The following is a 5,703-nucleotide window of genomic DNA, read 5'->3' as shown; positions in this document are numbered from 1 at the left end:
ACAGCCCTATGCAGATAAGGCTGAATCCTAAGAGAGATATAAGGAAAGGTGCTTTCTATTTCTTTAGCAAGTCATAATTTCTCCGAAATCAGAGCTCTTTTGACAAGGTCAGAACAGACCTTTATTCTTGTAGTGAGCTTTCCAGTAACCTGGTAGACAGAAGTAATAAACTAGTGAAATGACATGAAAAAAAGGGGAAATTCTAGAAAGTGAGAGTATAGAGTGGAATGGTCATGCTAGCAACCTTTAACCAGTCAGGTCAAGGGGGACCATTGAGACTGTGTGATAGCACCCCTACCTATTAGCTAATAAGTTATATAGTAATAGGCGCTTTTATCTAGAACTAAGGTCTGAGAGAGAAAAACACATAAGTCAATCTCTCTTATGCGTCTATTGTGTGTGTAGTAGTTCTAAATATATATAAAATATATACACAAATGAACTATACCAGTTCATAGACCAATAATTCTAGGAAAATACAATGGCTTTGTACAATAATTTATTTGCAGTTTAAAATAAACTATGTACAAGGTAGTAAAGATACACAAGTAAAACTTGGGAAATAGTCATCCCAGACTCTGGCGTGAAGTTGCTTCAAGGTAAGCGAACTGCCCCCAGTCATCTACCACAAAGAACAGAATGTGTTTATCAAAGAAGGTAGCCCTCACCTGCATCCATAGACACAAGAAAATAGTTCGTTAGCACGTGGCTGTACACAGGTGATGCTGGGCATCCCAGTTGTTATCCATGTCACAATCAAAAAAACAAACCGTTCTTCAATATGTTTTTTTTTTTTTTTTAATAGAGTTATAATAAGAATTCCCCCTTTTTTCTAATCAATCCAGAAGAGTGAGCTTCCTCTCACAGCTAATATATGTTTATTTAGTTCCAAAAAATATATTTTTTTAATAAAAAAACCAAACCTTAAGCCCTATCATCATCTGAATCTCTTACTATGCCATAATCGACATATTCTTCCAAAAGCCAGTATCACACATAGTCGGAAAATATACTCATAACCACCGATTTCCACCTACATTTACCCAACCAAGGTAGGTTTTTTCATTCACTTTGAGGGGTGATCAATCTGGTAATAAACATCAGCAGGCAAAACAGCATTTTATTTTTCGTTTTTTAATCGACTCCAACTATTCAAATGCTCCTAACATTTCAACTAAGTTTCCCAAATCCGACTGTCCCACATTAACTAACTGGTGAATTAGTTTCGAGATTTGGCATCTCTTAGCATCAGAAAAAGTCCAAAAAACCAGCTGGAATCACAACCTCAGAACGAAGGAGTTACTTTTTATAAAATATCTATCTAATTAACAAATTATCAATTTTAAGCTTCTTCTTTATAGCCAAATCTTTCAGTTTGTACCGTTTTTAAAGCTTCCAAATAGCCAAAACCATAAGTACCCAGTAGACCAGGAGATAAAGCAAACCAGTAGGTCAGGTCATAGGCAACATAATATGTACGCGGCATAAAGAACAGAACTATGCATACTCTTTTTTATGAGTAAACCATTTAAGTACAATCTGAGTCAATCTCAGTAAGACCTGTAGGGAAGGTCTAATACCCGGATACAGTAACCTAGCCACAGACACACAATGAGACCTTCCTCGACTTAGTGAAAGTGATCCTAATGCATGAGTAGAAAATTCATAGCAGTCAGTATTTTAACCAAAGACTACAGAAAATGATGGAAAAACCAATTTATACTCTTCCATATAGCATTATGTAGGTATGCAACCATACTCCCATGTATAGATCAAAGGTCAAGTTCAAAAAAAGTCATGCTTTAGGACTTCCTACAGTAGGTGACCATCTCATTTAAGGTAAAAAGGCAGTCAGCCATTAAAGTTATATCCTGTAAGTAAAAAAACTAGGCACAAATAGGTCTGCAAAAATTATTTTCAAGATCAAGCATCTAAACAGAAACTCCACTTTACATGTATAAGACCAGCATCAACATCCACAGCAAATTTTATCCTGCCTGGCATAATCATAGTAATCATAGACACCATTTTCAAGTCTTGAGCTCTGGCATCGATTGGCTACAGTCAGAGTACACCAATTTCATGTAGTATACCAGTCGACCTATTTCTCATGCCATAGATTTAGGCCAAACTTACCAGCATATATTGTTTTCAGGACTTCAAGAAAGTCGAAACAAAGTTAGCTAGTTGACTAGGTTATGAAGCCAACCTGTACGATAAGCCAGGTCAAAAGTACATGGCTTAATAAAAGCCACACTCGTGCAGGCCAGAAAGACCAGAGTTTTGCCACATCTTTTTCATGAGTAAGTCTTGAGTCAAACTCAATAAGATTTAAATGGAATGTCTACTACCCAGGAAAAGTTACACAGCCAAAGACAAACAACCCAAAAATCATCGAGACATTCATCGGTTCAGTGACAAGGTTCTACACACATAATAATGAGTACATATTATACAATTAGTATTTCATTGACAGTCTTCATAGTAAGCCTAGAGAACCATTTCAAATTTTTCTACAAAACAACATGCATGTAAGCTATAATACCCCTATGCTTTTGTCTGAAGATAGTAGGTAAAGGGTACTATCAAAATAGCTAAGCTTAGGATGTCCAAAATTTGGTGACCAAACCAATACAGGTAATAAGCCCACTGTAAGTAATAAGCCTAAAAACTCTATGCTTTCAAGTTTCAAGCTATTTCATAGACAACCCATTATGTACGGTCATATATTGCACACAAAAAATCATCAAAATTTTCCCCATTCTTGGCCATACCATTTAACCTATTTGATACATCATTTTATCATCTCGAGATCTGGCAGCCAAAAGTCAAGTTAAGGTTCTCAAATTTCTTCAAGAATATCAGTTTTAAACATATTTCCCATAACTCTAGCCATAATCAAAAAAACAGTCATATTAAACGGTTTTTTTAATTACTGCATTTCAACCATTAGAATCCCCATCCACACATTAGCAAAAATTGTCCAGCTCACAACTATGTTTAAAGCTTCAAGAGAACATCAAATAACCTGTAGACTTGATGACGACGAATCCATCACCACTTTCTCAGTTTTTTTTGGCATGATGAGGACACCACAGCAAACCAGAATTGAACACACAACATCGGTTACAGAACACGATGCCAAGTGAGCATTAAGAACTCACCTTCCAATGTATCTATAGGTGATGATGCTACTCCTTAGTGGTAGGGGCCAGAATTCATCCAGGTATTGCAACCACCGAAGTCGGCATTCAAGACCCCTTATCTAGGGATTATACACAGCATAGGATCCGGATGCGAGAGGTCAGCGCACATATCACTTCGCACAATATTCACTCACTGCTACTCTCATTTTATGCAGAAGAAGCCGTGCGGCAGTAACCTACAGAGAATGCTTTGCAGCATTTTTTACAGACGCTACGTAGTTTTAAGCATCAAAGGACAATTTACCCTAAAGTAAAAAACCCCAAAAAAATCAAAGGCATACACACCATTATTATGAGCCATATATGCTTCATTAAAAAAGTTGGAAGATAGCAAGGTATTCTTGCCTGCTTTCGAATGGTTGAAAACTCGGTAGACATATTTACAAAACACACTACTGTTCACAGCATTGGGTGGAAAAGACCATCAGTACCTCAGACTACCGATATTTCTCATGCAACTATAGTCAGAAAGCCATTTAAATTAGACAAATTACGAGAGTGACAATTTGTCAATCACTACCAAGTGAGATAATGTGAGGGAGTAAATTATTTTGGAAATTTGAAGCAATAAACATTGAGTACAGGTATCAATGTAGGTCTATAAAAGACGGGCATTTTTTTTGAAAGGGTCAGTGCACAGAAACTGCCTTGAGTAGCTTTCTGAGAGTTTTTACAACCACCTTCTCCTATTGTTATCAGGTGTGTCATACATATTTATATGCTATGACTTCTAATGATGATCAGGTTTTAGCTATATCCATTGCACATCTTCAGAAGTCAAATGAGTCTACTAAGAGAACAACACTACTCCGTTATGAACGTCATTTATTTCTGCAGTTAGGAACATCAGTTACTCAGACTAAGTGGTGGATAAATAAGGATAGAGTGACGCGGGTGACTCTTTGAGGTCGAGAGCATTTTAAGAATAATATCCGTCTGGCGATGGTGGCAGAAGCCTGGGCTTAGGGGCACAATATTATTATGTATAAAATTCAATGAAGCGAGGTTTTTCCGAACGGTTATATCTGCTAGCACAGTTTCTTCCACCACAAAAGATTTTTCTGTATCGTGGTTATGGACAACCACTCCGAGGGTATTTTAATTGCACTCCCCGCACTATGGAGTATGGTGTGGTCTTGGCAACTCGTATCTTACCTCTGGCTGAGCGTCCAAACACCTGTTATTACTGTGATAGTTGTTTTCCGATCATGTAATGGATGGTTTACTTGATATGTAGGGGAGAAGAAAGGAAGGGGTTTTATTTATAAAAATCAGGCTTTTTCATTCTAATAAAGTGGCGAAGTAAGAGAAAAGACACAAGTAGTTTTGTGTGTGTGTGTGTGTGTGTGTGTGTGTGTGTGTGTGTGTGTGTGTGTGTGTGTGTGTGTGTGTGTGTGTGTGTGTGTGTGTGTGTGTGTGTGTGTGTGTGTGTGTGCGCGCCCACCCATTCCCAGGCACCATACTCTATTAGGCAGTAAGCCCATAAAGTAGGCCTACTGCCTAATAAGAGTACATAAAGTAGCTCGATCAAATTTGACCCCAGGCCAGTTATGAGACAGAAGAGATTTGCAAATACAAGAGATTAAGTCCCTTTTTTGAATCCATTGCTGCAAACTTTACGCATAAGTGTGCACAACTCCTCATAAACTATAAATACATCAAAAGACGAGTAAGCATTAAGAAAACAATGCCAAGACATGTGTGCAAGGCATTTTTAAACGTCCTATGGCTCTTTTGCTTTACAAATTCAGAGGCAAGTAGACCCAAATTATTCTGTTCACATGGCCTAGCCTTGAGCTTAATGTCTATGCTTGAGAGGCTAGTGCTAACCATTGTAATTAGAGTAAGCTCTTCTTGATTAATCTAATTCCTATCTTCTCTCATTAGTCTTATCGTCTCTACATTTCATTATGTCATGGAGTAGTATTACACTCTTATTATTCTAGATTTGAGAGAGGTATGTACTTCTTGCTATTAACCACTCCTATTTTTCCACAAGCATTCGATTTGTGATATTTAGCATCATTAATTAGGTTGATTAAGTTGGGTCTAAATCTTGTAATTAGTGTGTGTGTGTGTGTGTGTGTGTGTGTGTGTGTGTGTGTGTGTAGATAGGTTTTATGAAGCTCTAGCACCATTCACCTCTTGTGTGTAGCTATTGATGAAGCGCCGTTATTGACATGTGGTAATTAGTGTGTGCTTATCATTAGTGTGCTTGGGGTTTCTAGTCTATGGTAAGTTGGACTTCAGTGGACTTGATGTGTGTAGGAGTTGTTAGATTAGTGATTAGAGAATGATTTTTGGGAGGCGTTGTAGCACGATCTAATCGCAACCCACACAAAATTATCAAATCCGTGGATCGGTAACCCGGCTAGGGCATGGAAGCATGAGCATCGGATAAATAAAAATAGAGGATTCAAGAGATCACCTCTCCAATGCAAGTAGAGATTAACCATGGCAAGACTAACTCTAATCATTCTCTAATCACATTAAACTA

This window comes from Adiantum capillus-veneris, chromosome 3 (assembly GCF_014529385.1).
Source record: "Adiantum capillus-veneris isolate H3 chromosome 3, ASM1452938v2, whole genome shotgun sequence".
In the NCBI taxonomy this organism is placed as follows: domain Eukaryota; kingdom Viridiplantae; phylum Streptophyta; class Polypodiopsida; order Polypodiales; family Pteridaceae; genus Adiantum; species Adiantum capillus-veneris.
This window is presented reverse-complemented; position numbering follows the sequence as displayed.